General features: G+C 38.6%; 1 pseudogene; it reads right to left on the reverse strand.

Moving 5' to 3' along the window:
- Positions 1–20,037, reverse strand: part of LOC132296544 (loganic acid O-methyltransferase-like) — a 38,215-nt pseudogene extending 18,178 nt beyond the window's left edge.
- Positions 20,038–24,704: the final 4,667 nt, after the last annotated feature.

Raw genomic sequence — 24,704 nt, forward strand, 5'->3', positions numbered from 1 at the left:
TGATTTTTTTTCTATTTACACAATTACTTACACATTTTGTGAAAATTTTAAAAATATCCTAATTTTTTTTTTTTTGTGAAAATCTTAAAAATATTCCCACTTGATTTATAATGATAACCGATTGTATATCATTGTTGTTCAAAGCGCCCTAATTATATGAGTTCTATTTTTTCTTTTTCTTTTTAGATTCTGACAAGAAAATAAGCTATACGGTACCTACATACAAGAACACCACCCAAAAACGGAACCAGAATACAATTTAACATCATCAAAGACAAATACGGAACCAATCAAACCTAAATAACATCTCTTATAATCACTTATAACCAAGATCAGAGCCTTGTTAAGTCAGAAAAAGGTGTCAGTTATATTGGACGTCATACTTAAAAGTCCAATGTACTCAAAAGCCTGACCCATCAGAACTATCACCACTACACCAATGCAAAAGGCATATCCACTACTTCATTCCAGAAGAACCACACACGTCAGAACTAATCTTACAAATGACTACTGCAACACAAAAGCACACCTCGAAAGCGAATGTGCAGCACCGCCTTAGAATTTTGAGCAAGGAATTCAATGTAAGGGTCCCAAACTATATAAAATTTTAGAGTAAAGTACAGTCACACTCTCTGAAGTTTGGTAAAAGAATACTCAGAAGAAACTTACTTATTTTTTGGACAAAGACACCCCTTGAAGGTTCAAAAATGGACAAAGACACCCCTTTATATGAAAATTTAACCAAATTACCCATTGACCATTTGCGAGACTTTTTTAACTTTACAATTTAATAAATTGGACCAATCTACCCTCATGAATAATTTATGCATAAAAAAATAAAAAAAAACTTTATATTGCTCATTATTTTATTTTTTTTATTTTTATTTTTTTGTTATTTACTTTTTAAATGTCCTAACTTCTTAAAAATGTGGACGTCTAAAATGATTTTTTGATTCAATACATATATTTTAAATAAATTATATTTTGTTATTACTTCTTTTCTTTTTCTTTTTTATTTTTAAATTAAGATGCTTAATTCTTTCATAAAAAAAAATTAAACCAATCTCTTTTCCTTAAAAATAAAAAATATGGTACCAGTATAACTTTATGCATCTTAATATATCAAATATTATGCATTTCCCAATATAAAAGAAAATAAGTACTAGTATAACTTTATGCATCTTAACTTTATGCATGCCTTTATTTTTTATTTTTCCCTTTATTTTATTATTATTTTTTTCCCTTTGTTTTATTATTATTAGTTTTTCCCTTTTATGCTGGGAAATGCATAATATTTGATATATAATTAAGATGTATAAAGTTATACTTGTACCATATTTTTTATTTTTAAGGAAAAGAGATTGGTTTAATTTTTTTAGATGAAAGAATTAAGCATCTTAATTTTAAAATAAAAAAATAAAGAAAAGAAGTAATAACAAAATATAATTTATTTGAAATATATGTATTGAATCAAAAAATCGTCTACATTTTTAAGAAGTTGGGACATTTATAAAGTAAATAACAATTTTTTTTTTTGTTACTTTTTTTTTATGCATAAATTGGTCATGAAGGTAGATTGGTTCAATTTATTAAATTGTAAAGCTAAAAAAGTTTCCTAAATAGTCAAAGGGTAATTTGGTCAATTTCTCATATAAAGGGATGTCTTTGTCCATTTTTGAACCTTCAGGGGGTATCTTTATTCAAAAAACTAGTAAGTTTCATCTGAGTGTCTTTTTGTCAAACCTCATGAAGTGTGGATGTCCTTTATTAAAAACTTTATTTATTATTTGGTGCATAGTTTATTTTTCCATGTCATTTTCTTGATTGCTTTTGTGGTTTAACGGTGACCATAATTATTGGTGTCAATAAGCCACCCACTTGAGTCAAACGTAACTTTTTCCTTATTCAAGGCATAAAGCCAAACCTCCTAAAATTGGTCAAAGATTTGAAAATTTGACAAATTACTTCTCATTTGGCAATGCTTAGCTTTTATTTTTGTTTCTACACAAAAGAAAGAGAGGTTCTGCTTGATCCACCTAGAAGTGGATGCACGATTAACTTTGATAAACCCGCGACGCACAAGGAGTGGCAGGAACGAAGAAGACCCATATATGATGCCACTAATGCATGTGTGCATACTAGGCCATGGACTCATGGATCAAACCTAAAGTTCTATAAATTCACCGAATACTTTATAGAACTATATGTATATATATAGCATATACTAATTAATCTACTATCTGATACATGGAGTTCTTGGTGTAGCTGTAAGCGCCATCTCCACCATTCATCGGATATGATTCTGTCACTGCAGCTTCTTTCTTGTTGCTGATCTCTCTCTCTCTGCCAAAATGTGTTAGACTTGATAGCAAGTCCTTTGCTTTACATATATATATAGACACACTCACATATAGATACAGTTTTACAAAGTCTCTAATCTCCAACTTTCCACATTAGTTATAATCGGAAGGCATTGACCACGGTGCTTTGAAATTGCATCTCTACGGCTACTATTGTTTGTCTCTTGGGCTGATTCTAACCAAGTCGGACCACACATTAACTTTATTGTTTGGAAAACGCATGTTTGTGAATGGCTTTGACTTGGGTAATAGCATCATTCAATTGAGGCTCCTTCCATAGGTTTGTGACAATATGATGATTAAACTAATCCATTGCATGAGTTCTATGTGTCTCATTGTTTCGAGAGTGCAAGCCCACGTAGGATCCCATTATGGTTATTTTTCTCTTTTTTCAATTGTTGTGAGTATCGACTTTCTTTGAAACATTAAATTAATGACTTTTACAATTGAGCAATGTTTGTCTTCTCGACCGTACAAGGAACCTTTGAACGAATTTAGTGACTCACACGTTTCATTTATATGGTGTCAAATATTAAAAGAAATTAATTACTGTAGGTGCAGAATTTCGCTCAATCAATAATGATTAAAAAAAATAAAACAACTCACTCAATCAATAGTAAAAATAAACAAGAACAATATATGTCGAAGCGTAGAATTGCTTGATCCTTTTATTGGAGGTCTAAGCCTCTATTTAAAAAATTGTAAAATTATGGTAGGACTCGCGTTGCTTGCCCTCCAATTTTTTCTATATAAACATTCTTTACTAATAGAGTTCTTTCCATTGTCTAATTTTCCATACATAGAACTTGCCTTGTACAGAACTTCCTGTCTCAGAATTTTCCTTCTACGGTAAATCCTTCAACTGGTAGGACTTATGCATTCTTGAATAACTGGGCTGAACATACTTTGATCCGGCTGGGCTTGAGTAACGGACCGAATGTTAAATATTAACAAGTTGGACTGATGACCTCTTGATTCGGCCTTGATGGAGGTTGGAGGACAAATAGCAATGGTCTTGGGCTAAAAATACCCTCAATTTGGACTTGAGCATGATGGGCCTTACATGTCCTTGGAATGTAGATATGTGTAGTGATGACGTGTGCGCTTTTTATTGGAGGGAGTTTTTTTCCCTCCACACTTTGCCCCAAATTTCATTTTTAATTGAGTGACGGCTCCCATTAAAGAGGGAATTGAAACCGGTTTTTTACTTTGCTTCAGAAACGGTTCGAGGTCTTTCATTATTACTCCGTCATATAAGATTCTGTAAGAGTTACATTCGCCCTTGCTGCATTCCTGCGTTCTTCATTCCATCGCCTTGTCAGGTTAGTTTTTTTTTGCATCTTTCTCTTCAATCGTTCATTATGAGTACTTCATTTACTCCCGAACGTATAGACATTGGGGATTCTGAATCCACACCTTCATCTTCCCCCGTTCGCATTAGGGCTCCCCCTCCTAGGGTTTCTACAGATCGTCTTTCGTTGAATCAATTAGGTACTTCCCCCCTTCCAGCCGAGACATCCACCTCAGGCTCTAATAATGTTCTTACTCATGAAGAGAGGAAAGCAATCATCTCTATTCGCCGCATCAAGTTCTCTATTGCTTCGGTAATGGAAGAATTTGATATTCCTGAGGGAGTAGAAATTGCAGAATATCCCGAGGGTGCCGATTTTATCTCCGGCGAGGGAATTGAGGAGAGTGAATTGCTTCTTTCGGTAGGGCATCTTAACGCCCTCCGGTTCCCTCTTCATCCCTTCTATCATTTAGTTTTCAACAAGTTAGGTCTTGCCCCCCTTCAGGTAAATCCTAATTTCTTTCGTATCCTTTCAGCACTGTTGGTGCGCCGAAAATTAGAGGCTCTGGATTTGACCTTTGCCGACCTTCTGCTTACTTACAATATATCTAAGCATGGGACCGAACCTGGTCGCTTCTTTTTTACCTCTCCCCTTCATCAGAGGATATGCATGAACCTTCTTTCATCCGAGAAGAAGTGGAAAGAAAGGATGGTTATAGTTAAAGGAAAATGGTTCATGCCCTAATCAATTACGCTCCCCATCCCGCGTAAGTTCGGGAAATTAGGTATAGAATACTTAACCTCCCTTCATACCAAGTGTTCTGGCTGTTTTCCTTGCCAAGTCTTAATGTTTCGCCGTACTTATGAGTTTCTTGGTGTTTTTTCAACTACATTCCCATCCTCCGCAGCAAGGAACAGACTTTCTTTTCTTGAGGAACGAGTCTGGAGTGACCCCTCGTCTATCGAGGACCTGCTAACTTCTTCAAACCTCAAGGATATTGTCTTCAGTGCTGTTGCTGCAGACCTCATGGATCTGTCTCTACCATCCTTTGACAGTTTCCCCATGACTGAGGAGGAGATACGGAGGGCTGAGGCTTTAAAAAAGAAACCCGAAGATGCCCAACCCTTCGTTATTAGATCTACTGAGGGTGAGGTGGAGGCTGAGGAACCACCAATGAAGAAATCTCGCCTCAACCCCCCATCCTCTGGCAAGGGCAAGGTCCCTTCTAAAAGCAGAGGGAAAAAGGCTGGAGAGGCCGAACCTGAAGATGAAGTCAGGGCATTTGTTCTGGCTGAAACTGAGGCTCCTTGGACTCCTTCCTTCACCAGGGCTGACAAGTCAGTCCTGCATTCAGGGGATTCTGTGATCACAGACCCTTCAGCTGCACTGGCTGTGGCCCGAGGGATGTGGCTCCCAAAGGACGAGGAAGCCATCAGCCAACTGGGGTTGGAACAACTACTCCCCTCTGCCCCGGTCCGGGCCATAGAGGTTCGCATTGCTCCTTCAGAATTATGTTACTCTTGCTTGCTTATGTTTCCATTTATGCTCATATTTGTTCCTCTGTTATACAGAGTCTATACCACACCATGGCCCTCTGCGCCACTGCTGAAGCCCAATCCCTCTCCATCAAGAAACTGGAAAAGGATCTTGACAATGCAGAGAAGAGAGCCACCACTACCTCTACCAATCTGAAGATAGCTACTGAAGCCAAGGATGTGTATAAGAGGCAGTTGGCTGCCTCTGAGGCTAAGGTGGATTCTCTTCAGGCCGAAATTCAACGCCTGACCGAGGCTCTTACTACTTGCTTCAAGGCGGGGAAGCAAATGCAGGGGCGCTACTCCTGTCTGGCACACCTGGCTAGTGCTAAAGCGTTCTGGTCTGGCTATAATCAGGGCTCAGGCCCTAGGACGATGGATCCGGACGCTTTTGACAAGCAGGTGGGGGTGCACTTCCCATATGATGAAGGGCCAGAGGCTTTGGAAGCTGAAATCCGCTTTGTCGAGATGGTGAAGGCGCACCTGAAGGGTACTCCTAACTCTTCTGCCCCTGCGACTTCAATTCCTCCTACCCCAAATCCTACTGTAGTGGATGCTTTTGAATCTACTCCCTTCGATCCGAAGAGGAAGTAGAACCATGTATTTTGTTTTTATTGACAGTATGTTTGGGATAATAAATATAATTTTTATTTTAGGCTTTCAATACCTGATTTATTTTTGCTGTATGCTTTTGATACTGTTCATATTTTTCTGACTGGTAATGTTTTTATGACAAACAAAACACATTGTCTTTATGCTTCGGATTTATGCTATCCGAGAAAAAGCAAGGATGGTAGGAAGAAGGAGATCATTTTAACAGTTTAATTGATATCTCATGATGATTCATATGGACAATGATCTAACTGTTAAGTGAACTCTCCTTGCCTTTGACTTGCCTGCAGTAGACGTATACATACTCTTTCCTTCTCGTGTGTTCCTGATGTGGGGTGGATCATGATGAACTTATGATATATCTACATCCACAGGGTATTAAACACTTGGAGTCCAGAGGAAAGAGTTCTGATCCGGGCACCAGAGGTCTGAAGCGAATTATTCCTCGGCACTGAGTGTGGAGGAATAGTGCTGAATAGGACACTTAGGGTCCGAAGCTGTCTCGGACACTTAGGATCCGAGGCGAATTAAACACTCCCTGGCGCGGAGCCGGAGGGGAGGTTTTGCCGAGCCGGACACTTAGGGTCCGAGGCGAGATTTTTGCCGAGCCGAACACTTAGGGTCCGAGGCGAGATTTTTGCCGAGCCGAACACTTAGGGTCCGAGGCGGAATTTTTGCCGAGCCAGACACCTAGGGTCCGAGGCGAATGAACTACTCCCCGGCGCTGAGCCTGAGGGGAGGTTAAATGAATTACTCCCCGGCGCTGAGCCAGAAGGGAGGTTTTGCCGAGCCGGACACTCAAGGTCCGAGGCGAATGAACTACTCCCCGGCGCTGAGCCTGAGGGGAGGTGAAATGAATTACTCCCCGGCGCTGAACCAGAGGGGAGGTTTTGCCGAGCCGGACACTCAAGGTCCGAGGCGAATGAACTACTCCCCGGCGCTGAGCCTGAGGGGAAGTTTGTTTATATTTTTTCTCAAACAACTTATCATGAGGCTGAGGATTCAAAAATGATAAGAGGCCAAAAAAGCGAGTAACAGTGGCTGTGAAGTTTCCTATTTGTTGACTTTGGAGACTTTCCTCCTCCACTGATACTCCCTTCTTGGCAACCAAATGTTGTAGACCATGCATATATGAACCGCATTTCTTTTCTATTTCTATCCGATGTGGGATATAGACTAAATTTTGTCAAAAAGGTCGGTGTAAGGAATGCCTCTGGTATCGAGCTTGACAGCCTTAAGTACCAGTGGGCCCTCCTTACACCGTAATTAACTATTTGAATATTCCCATATATAACAGAATGTAGCACATACTTTTTTGTCGATGTGGGATATAAAGTTTTAAGCATAGGCCATAACTCATGTTTTTTTTTTCCTTAAAAATCATTGTGACGAATGCTTTTTAGCAGCTTGCTTCTAATTGCATAAAAATTGCATAGTGCGACTTGGCATGCATAAAAATTGCCTAATGCGACGCATGCATAAAAGTTGCATAATCATAGAGTAGTATGGCCCCCATTTTTATAGAAAGAAATAAATAGAGTAGACTTGTACTGAATATAGAAGCAAAATAAAGAAAAGTTTGGCTGACTGTGGACATACTCAGCCTTATTTGTGAAGAATTTGTAGCAAAATTGACAAACTTAACTAATGGAAATACCTTTTAAGGTGTATTGCGTTCCAAGGACGCGCAATGGGACGTCCGCCAGCTTCGGCCAAACGATATGCTCCTTTCCTCACTACTTCGGTAACCCTGTAGGGTCCGGTCCAATTAGGTTCCAGTTTCTTTACATGAGCTGTCTCTTGCTTCAAAACCCAATCGCCTACCACAAAGCTCCTGAATCTGACGCGTTTGTTATAACTGTTACACACCTGCTGTTGGTATGCCGCGAGCCGAATTGCTGCTGCATCTCTCATTTCGTCCACAAGATCAAGGCTATGTTCGAGTTGTTGCTCATTGTTCCCTTCCAGTACCAAGGATGTCCGAAGGGTTGGAATTATGGACTCGGTAGGAATGACAGCTTCGGATCCATACGCCATAACAAATGGGCTTTCTCCCGTGGGTCGTCTTGGAGTGGTTCGATAGGCCCAGAGCACTTGAGGGAGATTCTCGTACCATTTTGTCTTCAATTTCTCCAATTTCTTCTTTAAGCACCCAAATATCGTGCGATTAGTTATTTCAGCTTGCCCATTGCCTTGTGGATGACTAACTGCAGCCAATTTTTGCAGGATTCCATGTTCGTTAAAGAACTTTCTTGTACTTCTGTTATCGAGGTTCTTACCATTGTCCATTACGATGACTTTTGGTACCCCAAACCGGCAAATAATGTTGCTCCAAATGAAATGCTTTACTTCTTCGTGGGTGACGCTAGAGAAGGCTTCAGCTTCCACCCACTTGGTGAAGTAATCTGTAGCCAGAAGCACATGCTCCTTTTTTTCCACAGTTTTGGGTAATGGTCCTACTACATCAATCCCCCATTGGGCGAACGGCCATGGATTAGCCATGGCGTGCAAACCTTCGGCAGGTTAATGCTTTATTGGACCATGGCGCTGACACTTGTCACATCTTCTTGAGTATTCTTCGGCATTCCAAGCCAGGTATAGCCAAAAATAGCCTTGGGTTAGAATTTTGTGTGCAAGGGATCTTCCTCCCGAGTGATTTCCACAATCTCCTTCATGAATTTGTTTTAGAATTGTGAGAGCCTCAGTAAGGGTTAAACACTTGAGATAAGGACCGGAGAATGACCTTCGGTATAACTGGTTATTGATGATTGAGTATTTAGCCGCGGTAAGCCTAAGCTTCCTTGCCTCAGCTTTTTGATTTGGGAGAACTCCCTCCTTGAGGTAGGCCTCGATTGGATCAATCCAGCATGGCTCGCGTGGAACTTCCGGGATCACCATCACCTCTTGCTGGGGATTAATGCTAGGTTCTTCGAGGACATCGATTGGAACAAGCCGAATCAACTCTTCGTCTGAAGATGATGCGGCTGCGGCCAATCGATCTGCTTCGGCATTTTCATCTCGTGGTACCTAATGGAATTCGATTTGATCGAACTCCCGGATGGCATTCTCTACAGCATCTTTGTATGACTTCATACGTTCCTCCTTGGGATAATAGTGCCTTATCACTTGATTAATCACAAGCTGTGAGTCACTAAAAACTTTTAAGCACCGTACCTGCAGCTGTTTAGCTAGCCGAAGTCCGGCAAGTAACGTCTCATACTCGGCCTCGTTATTAGTGGCTGGGAAATCTAGCCAAATTGACTGCTGCAACTTGGTGCTCTCGGGTGTTGTGATATCAATCCCGGCCCCTGCCCTTTTCTAGTTGGAAGAGCCATCAACCCGTAACTCTCAGTACGGCTTTTGAAGTGTCGACTCCTCAGATTGATCCTCATACTCCAGTAGGAAATCCGCTACTGACTGTCCCTTGTGAGATACCTTTGGTGCATAGGTGATATCAAAAGAGCTAAGTTCAATAGCCCATTTTGTAATTCGACCAGACAAGTTTGGTTTAGCTAGGATAGCCCGTATAGGGTGATTTGTAAGTACCACTATGCTGTGAGATTCGAAGTAATGTCGAAGTTTCCTCTTGGCATAAATTAACGCCAGGATTACCTTTTCCGTCTTGCTGTACCGAGTCTCGGCATCTGTCATCGTTTTGCTTGTGTAAAAGATTGGGCGCTGAACCTTACCTCCTTCTTTGATCAACACTGCGCTTGTTGCTACAGGTGATACTGCCAAGTACAGGATGAGAGTGTCTCCGGGCGTTAGAGCAGAAAGGATTGGGGGTTTTGTCATGTAGCTTTTCAATTGATTGAGATCTTCCTGCTGCTGAGGTCCCCACATATCTTTGTTTCTGGATCGAATAGCATCAAAGAAAGGTTTATACTTATCAGATAATCGGGATATGAATTGGCTGAGAGCTGCAATTCGGCCGGTTAGAACTTGCACTTCCCTGCGGGTTTTTGGCTCTTGGTTCTGTATGAGTGCCTTTGCCTAAGCTGGGCTTACTTCTATCTCTCTTTTATTTACAATATGCCCGAGGAACTGTCCTGAAGAGACGGCGAAGGAGCACTTGGTGGGGTTCAGCTTCATATTGTACCTCTTGAGAGTATCAAAGACCTCCTAGAGGTGCTTCGGGTGATCCTCTTTCCGTATACTTTTGACCACCATGTCATCGATATAGGCTTCAACTGTATTCCCCAGTAGATTATTGAAGATTTTATTGACAAGTCGCTGGTAGGTGGCTTCGGCATTCTTTAGACCGAAGGGCATCACTCTGTAGCAGTAAGTGCCCATCTCTGTGATGAAAGCGGTTTTCTCCTCATCTTCAGGATTCATGGGAATCTGATTATAGCCGGAGTATGCATCGAGGAATGTGAGCCTCTCATAACCTGTCGTAGCATCCACCATTTGATCAATCTTGGGTAGAGGGAAGCTATCTTTTGGGCAAGCTTTGTTAAGGTTGGTATAATCTACGCATACCCTCCATTTCCTATTCTTCTTTTGAACGACTACTACATTTGAGAGCCATTGTGGGTATTGCACCTCTCGAATGAATCCTGCTTGTAATAGTTTATTTACTTCCTCAGCTATTATGCGATTCCGTTCAGGTGCGAACCGTCGGTGCCTCTGCTTGACTGGCCTCAATTCTGGGTTAACCCTCAAACTATGGCATGAGACCGTAGGATCGATCCCTACCATGTCCGAGTGATCCCAGGCAAAGACATCCGAATTGCACCGAATGACCCTGATCAATGCTTCCTTCTCTTCGGCTGTGCAAGATGAGCCAATGTAGGTGACTTTCTGAGGGTCTCCGAGGACTACATCTATAGCTTCGAGGGATTCCTCGGTAGGTGCTTCAGCCTCGGCTTTTTCCTCTGCCTTGAGATACTTGGGCAGAGGATACTGTAACTGCTATTTGATTGCGTCTTTGGGATTCGCCTCTAACTGAGGTGATTTCGACGCCTTCTTTGCTTCATGTAGCGTTAGCATGTAACATTCTTTTGCAGCAACCTGGTCTCTGCAGAGGTCGATGACCTCCCTACCATCTGGGGATAAACACCTCATTACTTGATGAAGGGTAGAAGGGACTCCGTTCATACGATGGATCCAACCTCTCCCCATAATGAGGTTATAAGATGGATGAATTTCCGTCACTATAAAGTTCTCTTTCAGAGTCCTCTTTGCTGCAGTAACGGATAGATCGATCACCCCAAGCGGATTCACCTTAGAACCATCAAACCCCATTAGGGGGCAAGAAGTTGGCCTGATGGACGATGGTGAGACCCCCAGCTGATCGAAGGCTGCTTTTGTAATGATGTTGGCGCTACTTCCCGGATCTATCAGCACCCTCCTGATCATATAATTCGCTACTAGGAGGCTAATGACCAAGGGGTCCTCATGCGGACGCTGGACTCTAGACAGATCATTGTTACCGAATCCAATGTTGATGCTGCCTGGTACAACCGTGTTTACCGAAGACAATCTTCGTAACTTATGAGCCTCTCTCAGCCTGGATCTGTACAACTCTTCAGACTTTTCATCATCCTCTGACCTTCCGTGTATGGCATGGATAACCTTTACCTGACCGCCCTCTACCCGTCGAGGGTTATCCTCCCGAGGTTTTGCGTACTCCTTCGTGGTGAGATACTCCCCCAACTCTCCTCTCGCTATCATGCTTTCTACCTGTCGCTGAAGGGACCTGTAGTCATTGGTGGTATGCCCATAGTCTCTATGGTAGGCACAATGTTTGCTTTTGTCCCTCTGTTCCAAGGGTTGTTTCATGGGCTGAGGAGTTGCGAACCTCGTTTTATTCTCTTGGAATAGGCGCGCTAAGGTAGTGCGGAGAGAGGTAAGCCTGTCCTCTGTCCTTTGCCTCTTCTCAGGCGTTTGGGTGACTTGTGTGGTGGAATGAGGTACCTTCTGCATCCTTGCGCTTGCAGCTTTCTCTCGAGACTTGTTTTCCACTGTGACGAGGGTAGCGTGTTGTGCGCGGTGGGCTACGTTTTCCTCCAACCGAATATAGATTTGTGCCCTAACGTTCAAAGTCTGCATATCCGGGGGGAAAATTTGATCAAGGATGTGTGAAACTTGGTTCCCTGGATCATTACCAACTTAAATGTTTCGATTGCCGTGGCAGGGTGGCAATCTGCTATCTCCGAGGCTTCCATGTTAAACCTGGATAAGAAATCTTGCAGAGTTTCTCCCTTTCTTTGCCTTATGGTGAAAAGGCTGGCTATACTTTTCTTCTGCTTCTTATTTCCGCAATACTGGGCTAAGAACATAGTGCACAAGGTCTCATAATCAGGGATAGACTTGTGCGGCCTATTCCTGAACCATTCTAACGCTGCTCCGGTTAAACTGGTAGGAAAAACCTCACACATCCACGGATCGTTATGATCGTCCAGTGCCATCTTTTGCGCATAATGATCGAGATGCCGAGAGGGGTCTCCTGCCCCATCGAACTGGGTAAAGTATGGCATAGTGAACTTCCTTGGTCTCTCCACAAGGTACACATCGTCAGTAAAGGGGGTCTTGACCAAGGAGTTCTTGTGCTCTCTAGCCATCTCGGCTGGTGTCTGAACTCTTAATAGCTTCTTTTCGTCGAAGGCATCTTGTACGTGTGCGCCATCTGGAACGCCATTGGACCATACCGTAAGCCTATGGCTGGACTCGGCCTGTTCGTCCTATGTGCGACGCGGGAGATTATCCGAAGCAACCGCCTCGGACCTCGTCCCTTGCTTTTGCTGAACCTCATTAGGTCGAGCCCCATTGGGTGGTGTCCCGTTGGCCGGAGGCTCGTGAACTGGAGGTAAATTCTGGGTGGGGGGTGGCGCTGCGGCATCGCCTGGTGGTGGTTGTGGCATTAGCCTGGCCATTGCCGTGTGCAGCGTATGAGTTTGCTGTTGAAGCGCAGCTATCTGGGCGACACTCGTATCGTTTGCTTGCCGGAGTGTCTCAAATTGGTGCAAGAACTCCTCTCGCATCTTTTACATCAATTCTATCTGTTGATTCATTGCTGACTCTCCGTTTGACATTCCAGATACGACTAAGGATTTGATTTGAAGAACAAGTGGGGGTATATTTTTATACGATTCCCACAGACGGCGCCAAAGTGTAGGTGCAGAATTTCGCTCAACCAATAATGATTAAGAAAAATAAAACAACTCACTCAATCAATAGTAAAAATAAAAAAGAACAATATATGTCGAAGCGTAGAATTGCTTGATCCCTTTATTGGAGGTCTAAGCCTCTATTTATATATAAAAGATTGTAAAATTATGGTAGGACTCGCGTTGCTTGCCCTCCAATTCTTTCTATATAAACATTCTTTACTAATAGAGTTCTTTCCATTATCTAATTTTCCATACATAGAACTTGCCTTGTACAGAACTTCCTATCTCAGAATTTTCCTTCTACGGTAAATCCTTCAACTGGTAGGACTTATGCATTCTTGAATAACTGGGCTGAACATACTTTGATCCGGCTGGGCTTGAGTAACGGACCGAATGTTAAATATTAACAAGTTGGGCTGATGACCTCTTGATTCGGCCTTGATGGAGGTTGGAGGACAAATAACAATGGTCTTGGGCTAAAAATACCCTCAATTTGGGCTTGAGCATGATGGGCCTTACATGTCCTTGGAATGTAGATATGTGTAGTGATGACGTGTGCGCTTTTTATTGGAGGGAGTTTTTTTTCCTCCACAATTACAAATTGTTAGACGCTGAATGTTATACATTTTAGTTCCTTAATTTGTATGTTTTATTTTCTTAATAGTAGTTTTATTTGTAATTTTATATTGTTTTATTATTTTTATTTATTTCAGAGCTTTAATTGCAATATCAGTCAAAACCGGTGATTTCGGGCATTAAAAGGTGATATTCAAAAGGATAGAAGACCACATCCGTGGGACCAAGCAATAATGAAAATCCGAGTCTAATTAGAATTAAAAAAAGAGTCCAAGAAAAGTCACAAGTTGATGAGAATGAAAACAAGAAGAAAAGGAAGAATCATTCTCCAACTAGGAAACTTTCTCCAAAGTTAGTAACTTGAACTCGTTTTAGTATTCTGTCTATATCTCTCTCCTCGAGTGTCAAAACAGTTTAATTCTTGCGCTAGTTATAAGGAAATTCGAAGATCTACAATTTTGTATTTCACGAGGATTTCGTAAAACTTTACGTTGTCAAAACTGGACTGGAAGTCTGTACGAATTTTAAAGTCCTTGTTTAGCAGATTTTCCATATATATCTTCTATATGGAAAAAGGAACTTTGAGGCTGATCTTCTCTTATTTAAAGGGAGTTCTCTACAACATTGTGATCATATAGAGAGGAGCTTGAGGCTGAGACCAGGGGATAAGCATTCAGAAGAAAGAAGGGATCAATCCATGGTGGTGAAGATGTCTTCCTCAACCATGAAGAAATCCATTCCAGTCATGCTCAGCTAAAAGCTTTGTTAGGGTTGTGATGTAGCCTTAGCTTAGCACCACTGGTTTGATTGTATTTATTTATTGGAGAATAATTATTATTCATGCATGATTGTGTAACCTATAGAATTTTTACTTGACTTTTCAATAAAAATCGATTTTAAAGTTTTAATTCAATTACAAAGTATTTTTTCAATCTTGTCTTAAATATTTGAATCTTGTGATTCAACACAACTCATTCAATTCGTGTAGCTATGAATGAGATGGTTATGCAATGGTTTTTCTTTGAATATAATATTAGGGATTTGATGGATTATGCCTAGAAAAGATAGACCAAACTACAACCTAGAGTAAAATAGTTAGGTAAATGATTTATGCTAATCGAAAATAATCCATACTTAGCTTTAATTTATATTATCTTCTAGATGAATTAATATGTGTTTGTAGCCATGATTAATTCCTTATGCATGTTTTGTATATCTCCAATAAATTGATACAATTTACTAGTGGTGTGACGTTAGTAGTGAAATCATGCATTTAGTTTCCTTTCTCTTATTTTCTCTATTAATTTTAATTATTGCTTTTTATTTTTCTACTTAGTTCATCTAGAATAAATCATCAAAATTTGGTTATCCTATTTTCAAGTTAATTTAGAATTTGAGAAATCTGTTGCCAACTATTAACACAAGTCCATTGGCAACGACACCCTTACAAATAAGCCCTGTCTGCAAAAATTTGTGCGCTTGCGAATAGTTACATCTAAGTTTTACAACCCAAATCTTAATAATCTGCTAAATCAAGAAGAATTACTTTCATGACTTTGATCATGGGTTAATTACTCAATAAAGAAAACATACTACTCTCACGGCTTTAATCATAAATCAGTTACATCTTGTGTTTATCACATTCCCGCAAGCTAAGGGGTCGAGATCAGACCATTAGCTTGTTTTTCAATGATTCAAAAGTTCTACAACTTGGTTAACCGTGTGTGGTAATGTATAAGAAAACAAGCTCATTTCCAACCATTTTCTCATGCAAATAATGGTAATAAACTATTAAGGGCGCGTTCAGTGACATTTTTGCTTCATGTTTTCTATATAAGCCACTGTTGATAAAAGACGCAGGTTCTTATCAAACATATGCCACCATTTTAGCGACTTTGTCTCTTACCCTCTTCTTCTCCTGCAGTCATCGGCGACACCACTGGCAATGGGCCAACGGCAAAGGCAACTTGGGTAAGTTCATTCTAAAAATTTCCTTCTTCTCAGATCTGAAAAAAAGATACATAAATAAAAACTTCTCTCATCCTTATCTCACTTTCTCTCTCCTCTGATATCTGTAATTACTAGAACTATGAGAAGACTCTATATGTGCGCTTGCATGCATGCTCAAATATATTGTATGGTATTGTTTGCAATTTGTAAATTGTTCATTGAAAGGGCCGAATTGGACTGTTCGGAGGAGCTGGGAGGGGTTTTTACTTGTTCCATTTAACAATCTACTCCATCCGACTAGTTCCGGGTTTGAATCTCGGGCAACCCATTGTAATATCAAAATTATATGGATATAAATCCGTATTCTATTTTTGCAGCCTATTTCATTCATTTTTATTCATTTAAACAAAATTCTAATAGATCTAGATAGATATTGGTTCACATCAACGTTCCAACAAAAATACTTGTATGCATCAAAAACCTTGGGTTTAGCGGGGTAAATGCATTTAAAGGGAACAAATTTTAGCGGATGGTGCCGCTACAGTTGGCACTTTGGGGAAAAATATATTAGTAGCTTAAATGCCATGGGAAGGTTACAATTCTAAAGATGCAATACTCATTAGTGAGCGCTATGATCCCGATCTTCTTTCAGCCCGAATGTGTGATGTGTGGCTTAAGAGAGTCCAAAGTTGGTGCCTTAGGCATCTTCTATCGAACCTCCGTGCTCACCCCTTCTTTTAACATTTTTCAGGTAATGACGGAGACGTGGTTGATGAAGAACCCTCGTATGCATAGTTAGGGTTGATGAGAGCCTATTTTGTTATTCTTGTATTGATGTATAGTGGATGTGAACTCTTATAAAGCATTGTAAATTTGACCGTAAACGTTTAAGGTTGTAACTTGCAATTTTTTTTTTTTTGTATTTTTGACTGTTTGCAAAATTCGCGACCGATCGCACCCAAAGTGTGACTGATCACACCTGGAACCAAAACTTGGCCTTCATCATTTGTGATTTGTGACCGATCGCACCTACAGTGCGATCGATCGCATCTGGGCACAATTTGACATTTTTTTGTAAAACTTTGAGACTTCATATCTTCTTCGTTCTAACTCCAAATCAGGTGATTTTTGAGTCTAAGTTTATTAATTTTTCATTATCTATCTAATGGTATGCACTGTAGCATCCATTTCTATTTGAAATGACCATTTTACCCCTAGTTCATTACCTTGTCCGTTAAAAACCTAGCTTCCACATTTGTTTCTTTTTTAGTCTCGTGACTTCACGGGAAGTCACTTTGGTGTCTTAGAGGTGATATCCATCTCTAGAGAGGATATCATTTAGAGAACTCTTCTCTTTTTATTTCTTCCGCATTTGGAATCCGTTATTGGGTTAATTTCCGGGTTACTCGTTGATGCACTGAGTTCTTTGAAATTCGGGCATCACATGGGCTGAACAAGCGCTCGTAGCATAAGGACAAGCGCTCGTCCGACACTAGGGCTGCATGCAGCGTGCCACTGCCCACGCATGGGGATGCCTGTGGGTGTCCTATGAGCGCTCGTAGGACACCCCACAAGCGATCGTAGTTAGGGGTTAGGCATTGTTATTTTTTACTTTTTTCATTGGTTCTAAAACTCATTGTGTGGTTCCGAAACTCATTTTGTGGGTCCAAAAAGACCGATTTACCCTTATAACCCTAAGGCTATGTTTGGTGTGCAGGAATGGAATGAAATGCAACTTGAAATGGAATGAGAATAAGAATGTAATGGAATGAGTATTACCATTTTAATGTTTGGTGTGACACGGTGAATCGTTATGGAATGAAATGATTATTACCATTCTATTGTTTGGTTGACTATTATTAAATTTGAAATGGAATGATTTATCTCAAAAATGCCATTTTCATTGGCTTACATTTCTTTTTAATTCTAACGATGAATTATTGAATATTATAAGATGCCCAATACTGTCATTGAAAAAAATAAAGAAAAATCTTAAAATAAAATAAAATATTATTTTTAATGAACTTGACAAAGTCAAAAAGTCAAATAAGTCCACTTTTGGCTCGAGATGATTATTAATTTTTATTTTATGTGATTATTAATTTTTATTTTATATAATCATTACTTCATACGTAAATATTAGACGAGAGAAAGATGGAGAAATCACACAAACGTTTCAACACAAAGATACAAAAAATAAATAAATAAAAATAAATATAAATATAAATAAAAAAGTGATATACTCAGAAGATAAAGAGATTAATACATACTTATCAAAAAAAAAAAAAAAAAAAAAAAAAAAAAAAAAAAAAAAAAAGATTAATACCTTCAATTTGGTTAAAGGTCTAGCAACTTTTTATCAATGGCAGTTCTGGATATATTCAAAAGAGAAGGAAGGTGAAAGAGTACACTTTTACCACGTCTAATAAAGAATCTTAACAAATGTGAAAAATAGAATGTGAAAGATTTTACCTTATTAGAATGTGATAAAGGGCTTATTGGGAATATTACAAAAAAACTTTAATCTTACTATGGAATGGAATGGTCATTCCATAGGTTTAGTAATGGAATGGATTTTCATTCCCTGAAATGGTCATTCCATTTCATTCTTGCACACCAAACAAATGAATGGTTGGAATGGACATTACATTCCATTTCATTCATGCACACCAAACGTAGCATAAGTGACCCAAATAGTAATTGGGGTTGATTTTCTCATTCTTAAACGATAAAAAAAAATGGTTAAAATTGACTTTTAAGACTTCATTAAGACTTCTAATATCGGGTACGGGTCATGTAGACCATTTTACGCATGTGTGTTTTCGGGTCGGGTTAGGACCCAGTTAGCGATTCGGACCCCCGAGTTTGGGTCGTTACATGCCATGTCTCCGGTAATTTTTATTGACTTATTTAGGCTGCTGGTGTGTTCAGTAGCATTGTCTTCGTCTTTGTCATGTCTCCAACAATTTTTATCACCTTGTTTGGGCTGCCGATGTGTTTGGTAGCATTGTCCTTGCCTTTGTCGGTCTCCGACAGTTTTTTGTTAACTTGTTTGGGCTATCGGTGTATTCGGTAGCATTGTTCTTCATCTTCTCTCTTCTCTCTTCATCATTCACACTTGTTGTTACTCATCATCTCAATGGCAAGTTGGGCACTCATGCACCAATTTGAGGAGGAATATTGAAGATTCAATAGAGGAATCAGTGGAAGAAAATCTTTCAGTAATTTATGTTATTTCCTATTATTGAAGATTTGGTATTACTAGAGGAATCAATGGAGAAAAATCCACCTTGTTTCTTATTTTCTAATTCTTTCCATTCTCATTATTTATTCTCCTATATAAATGAGCATCCACCATTGTATTGTGCATGAATTGAGAGAGTATGATAAAAGTGATGTAACCCTTTAAACTTTTTATGCCGTAGATATAGGCCTTAGTGATTGAATCATATAATATCTTTTATTTATTTATTTGTTCCCGTTTTATACTTTGCAATAGGATAGTTAGGGTGGGGAGGGGAGTTCAACTAAGACAGCCCCAAATTTTTAGGCCTAATATGCCCCCATCAATAAAACACAGTAGTATACATTATATTCTCACATCCAAAGAATTCAATTTACTTCCTCCTAACCAAATAGTCATTAAACGAGGTAAGTTGTCCCCCTAGATTCTTCCATCAAACTTCGATCTATCTTTCTCGCTTTTGCTCACCCTCAGTCATTAAATGGGGTAAGTTGTCCTTAATTGTTTCAGTTTTGATTAATGTGACAACCAAATTTTTAAGATTTTAAATTATGTTTTGGAGCTACTCGTAACTGACGAAATTCGTCCACCATCACTCTCTAGAACTCTGGTTGCTGCTTGGTTAATTGTTGGAGGGAGTTCTGGATTTCGTTGAAGTGTGCAGCTGTTTCCTCTTTGTGAAGTTGGAGGTCAGATTCGACACTCGGTAACTCCTGAGATTGCCCAGCCTTCTTTCCCATGATTGTCCTATCTCTGATACCAAATGGTAGAGTCAAGCTAATCAAACAGGTTAGACGAATTTTCTGGGTCGTCTTCCCACAAAGAACAATCTTATTACTTCAAAATTGATCCCAAACCTTGGCTTACAGCCCTCCATTTATTCATACTTGATTCCTCAGAGAATCATATCCTATCTAACTAATTAGAAACAAAAGGGATCAGATAAAACCAACACCTATTGATCAGAGAAAGTAGAGGTAAATGATAAGGATTACAGGTATTAGGTTATAAGAAGCCTAACATTTCCCTTTCTCGACTAACTGACTGGTGTATTTGTGAGGAGGAAGTTAAACGAGTGCTTTCATCAACAACTCGAGAATCATCGGATGATAGGGTTTTAGGACTACATACCATGACTGAGACAGAGGAGCGAGAATCTGATGGGAAGCGGGGGCGTAGAAGGTGAGAGCGATATGACGGTGAAGAAGATGAATCATCATCATCGGAGGAGGATTTGTTGAGTATGTCATCCTCAGTGCGGTGAGGAATGCCATCATCGTCGTTGAGGAGGTGGTGTTCCTCGTCTTCGTTGTCACCGCCGCCACTTGTGAACGCATCGAGATCGAGCTCCATCATCGGAAGGTCGACTGAGTTATCTTACTGTTCCACGGATCGGGCCTGAAGTATTCTAAGGACTGGGCTTCACAATATAGGTGGCCTTTGATTTTCATTTGGGCCTAGAGTACACAAAGCCCAAAATTTCACAACCTCGTCCACATACACTGCCTTTCCAGTTTCCAGTTTCCACACCTCAGCAATTTCATCTGTCCATCTCTTCTTCCATGTCAAATTGTCAAATATTAGAAAAGCCATCTTTAAAAACTCGCCCTTTTTCATCACCATGTTTTATTATACTATTATTTTAAGATACTATCTTCAGAATTCATACAAATAGTGTTAAGAAAAATTCACACATTAAACTTTCACAACTAGAAACAGTCACATAGTAGGCTTGGGGCAACCATCTCCGTCCCATTTAAGTTTGGGTTAAGTGAAAAAAGAACAGATATATAGGTTTGTGCAAAACTAGTTCCAACTTTTTAAAAATGTGCATATTAATTCATAAAATTAAAAAAAGATGCAAATAAGCCCCTCTGACCACTTTTTGACAAAAATTAAATATGAAAACCCTAGTTTACCCTTTTGATTCCCATTTTACCCCTCATCCATATGTGCATATAACCCCCCTACCCATTTCCTCGCCTCTCTCTCTCTCTCTCTAGGGTTAGAAAATGGTTAAGTGTGTCTTATATATATATATATATATATATATTATTTCCTTATGCATGTAGTTTTTTTAAAAAAATTTATCAATTCAATAGACACATAAAATAAAATTATAATTAAAATTATGTTAGGGTAAACACAATGGAATACCCTAAAGTGTGTGATTATGTGTGGGGACGGTGGTGGCAATTTTGCGACAGGGATGGTGGTGGTCGGTTGTGCAATAGGGATGGCTATATTGTTGATGGGTTTAAAGAGGAGAGAGATGGTTGTGGGCAGTGGAAGGAGGTGGCAGGAGGCGGCTGTCATAGTAAGTAGGAGGCAGCATGGGCATTGGGAGGAGGTGGGAGGAGGCGGAGGCCATGGTGGGTGTAATGACTCAGTCATTTTCCTTCCTTTTTTTCAAATTTTACAAATAATTTTTTTCCGTTGATTTTTCTTTTCTGAGTTCGGGTTTTCGTCACTTTGTGTTGTTTCGAGTACTCAGGAATAGTTTTCGAGACTTTTTCTTTTGGTTGGATTAGGCAAAACTTGCGTTCTCGGACCTTGTTAATGGATGTCTTTTGATTGACAACGTCCTTGAGAGGACCACGTCATTTTCACATTTTCATTTTTTCGGCATTTTTCTTTTTTATTTGTTTTTTGTCTTTTTTCCGGTTTCGTTTTTCTTCGCGTAACCTCACTTTTTGTGCTCGGATTTGGTTCCGATTTTGCATGCATTCATGATATTTAATTTTCAAGATATTTGTATTTTTACTTTTGTAGAAAAGCATGCTAATTGCTTACTTTTTCGTAAAGGGCATGAATGTATAGTTTATTAGAAATATTCTTGATTTTTAGGGTTTTTGTGTAATTAAATTTTGTATTTAAATTTTGTCTTATGGACCATTTTGCAATTTAATTTGAAAGATATTTTGAAAGAATTGAAGGACCTTTTTACAATTTTCGAAAAGTATGAATAGTGTCACACTTTCATTTATCCACTTGTAGGCATCTCATTGGTTCACCCTTGGGGGCCTTGGATGATGACATGTGGAGGGTGAGGATTCACCCACTTTTTGACTTAGGATAGGTGTACTTGTTGCCTTGAATGGTTGACAAATGTAAGCTTGAGATTAAGTCTAGAATGAACACTTAGATTAGTGACAAGTGTAGGTTCCAAAATTAGTCTTTCATTAGTGTGTGTGTGAAAAAGGTGGTGTAAGAACACCTAGTGAGTGGAGAAATACACTAAAAACTAGTTTATGTATTTCGTTTTATTTTATTTAATCTCTTTCTTCTTCACTTAAACCCTAGCTACCATTGAAGGAAACCTTAACCTAGGTTAAAATCTTGGTTTTGATCTCCTTCCACTCTCATTTGAAATAGAAAAGCTTTGTCTCACCTTCCTCTACAAAACCCTTGAAGGAAATCTAGGAATTCCTTTGCTTCCCTTGGATTCAAGAGGAACAATCCTCTTGTGAGGTAGGGGATGATTTATGTTTATAATCTATAAATTTTAAATGTTTATGTAGCTTAGAATAATTTGTATGCATGACTTTAGCTTAATTATAAAAATTTTGGTGATAGTACTTTGTATGAAATTAAGTTAAAACATGATATTGTTAAAGGCCATGACTTGATCTATAACTTATATTAGCTTGAAGTAATTTAGAGTTATTTTGAAATCTAGATAAATTAATTAATTAATTTAATTAATTTTTATTTATATGTTACTTTGATTTAAATTAAGTTTTGACTTAATATATGTAATGGCCATGATATGTTCTTTAGCATGTATTAAATTGGAAGCATTTTGAGTTGTTTTAGGATCTAGAGATTTGATTATTTTATTTTAATTAAATCATATTTAATAGTTCTACTTATTTGATTATGTTTTTAACATGATATTAAATTAAGACTTGACATGTTTTTTGGCATATATTAATTTGAGAATATTTGGATGAGTTTTGAAATCCTTATTTAATTATTTTCTTTGTATGAAATCTAATTCACATAGTTGTACCTACAGATGAATTAACTTCTGACATGATATTAAATTAGGCCTTAGACATGTTTTTTGACATATATTAAATTGAGAATATTTGGAGTTGTTTTAAAATCTAGAGATTTAATTATTTTATTTTAATTAAATTCTATTTAGTTGTTCCAATGATCTAATTAGGCTTTTGATTTGATATATGTAATGACTATGACATAATCTTTGACATATATTAATTAGGGATTATTTGGACAAGATATGAAATATAGAGAAATTAATTACTTTATTAATTTCCATTTTTGTTGTATTAATGATTTAACCATGTATTTGAAGTTGTTTGCATGTTTAAATCATAAATTTGGACTTGTATTATATTCATGAGATTATGTTTTCAATATTGAATTATAATGTCATTATAGCATGTAACGAATCGCACATTGAAGATTAAACGTAGGTAATTTACATTACTTGGGTTATTTTCGTAGGTTAGTAGCCCGATCAACTGCTACATCTTGGTTCTATTCCGGGATTTGATGTCTAAGATATTCCGCTATTTGATTTCGCATCTAATTCCAAGTTGACAGCCAATGCTTAATTGTGACTTGTAATTTTAGTGTATAAAGTTCTAAAATTGTTTTAGAGACTTGTGTATTTTGTATTTCATATCAACCGCTGAGGTAGTTGAGGTGATCCCTTGGTTCACTTTGGAACATAGATGCTAGGTGGCATGAACTACTTTAATTATTTTCGCATTTTAGATTACAAGTTTATAACTTTGAGAATCTATACCTTGTTGCGTTGTATAATATATTCTTATATTGTTTAATTGTATAAATATTGTGGTTCGTGCTATAAATGCTTTAAGGTGGCTTAGAATGCTCCTTTAGTTTCATTTTTGACATAGACGCTTGGTGGCATGAACCACATGGATCAATTTTTATTAACTTGCAAAATTTGTAAAAAAACTTAGTTTTTACGCATATCCATTTCCTACGAGTAATGTAAATTACTCACTCCCGCTGAATGCGATTTGTTTCAGGTAAGGAGACGCTGTTTTAGGATGCATTACATCCCTAGAGCATTTTGGTTGCTTGGAATATTTTGTCGTACTTCATTCATGCACTTGTTAGCATGAAATGCCTTACTTTTAGTTTTATATGTCAAAACATGTATACTTTGTTTTAGATATGTAATGTACACATAAGTGCACCTTTTGAGATGTATTTGACATGTTTGTAATAAGGCCAAGGGCCAACTACTTTCAAGTTGCTTTTTTAGTACTTTTGATTCCATGTTTAATTAAGGAAAAATGAAGAAAATTGGACACTTTAGCATACTATCTTTTATTTGGGATGTGTAAAGTGTGCATAAGCACACCCTTAGGGTCTTTTTATATATATATAAAGTGTGGCCAAGGGCCAAACGGTCTTTTGAAAGCATCTTTGAATTTTCGTTTCAAACTTTTCTTTTAAAAGTCATTTTTGGCAAACTTGAGGTTTAATAGTTCATTTTATGCTTGGGGCATGTTTGGGGACCATAGACCATTCCCGCACACTTAATTTCACTAATTACGTTTGCGTGCATAATTATTTTAGGCCACAACAATAGTTTTGATCAAATACACACTTGAAGCAAATTGCATTTTTATGTTTTATGCGCCTTTCTAATCTAAGGGCATTCTGGGAATTTCACATCGCAAATTAAAATTTTCTTTCTAGAAAACTTGATTTTAACAGGGGTTTCTTCTTTGTGTTTTTACAAAATAATTCGTTTAAGGCTTGGAAATCACCCTCAGTTCTGGATTTTCTGTCAAAATCAGGAGTTGCAGCTTTTTGCTGAACATTGTTTATACGCGCGCGCAGCGCAGGGCACACGCATGTGGGAGGGGGCTGCCTTGGTGCCTTTGCCGCGTCGACGTCCAATTTTTGTTTTACCTTTTCTCCTTCGTCCGGATTCCAAATCAAGCAATTTTTGAGTCTAACTTTATTAATTTTTTGTAGTCTATCCAATGGTGTGCTCAGTAACACTTGAA

The sequence above is a fragment of the Cornus florida genome, unplaced genomic scaffold (assembly GCF_030987335.1).
Source record: "Cornus florida cultivar Cherokee Brave unplaced genomic scaffold, ASM3098733v1 CherokeeBrave_3.0.0_Hap2_Chr02, whole genome shotgun sequence".
Lineage (NCBI taxonomy): Eukaryota > Viridiplantae > Streptophyta > Magnoliopsida > Cornales > Cornaceae > Cornus > Cornus florida.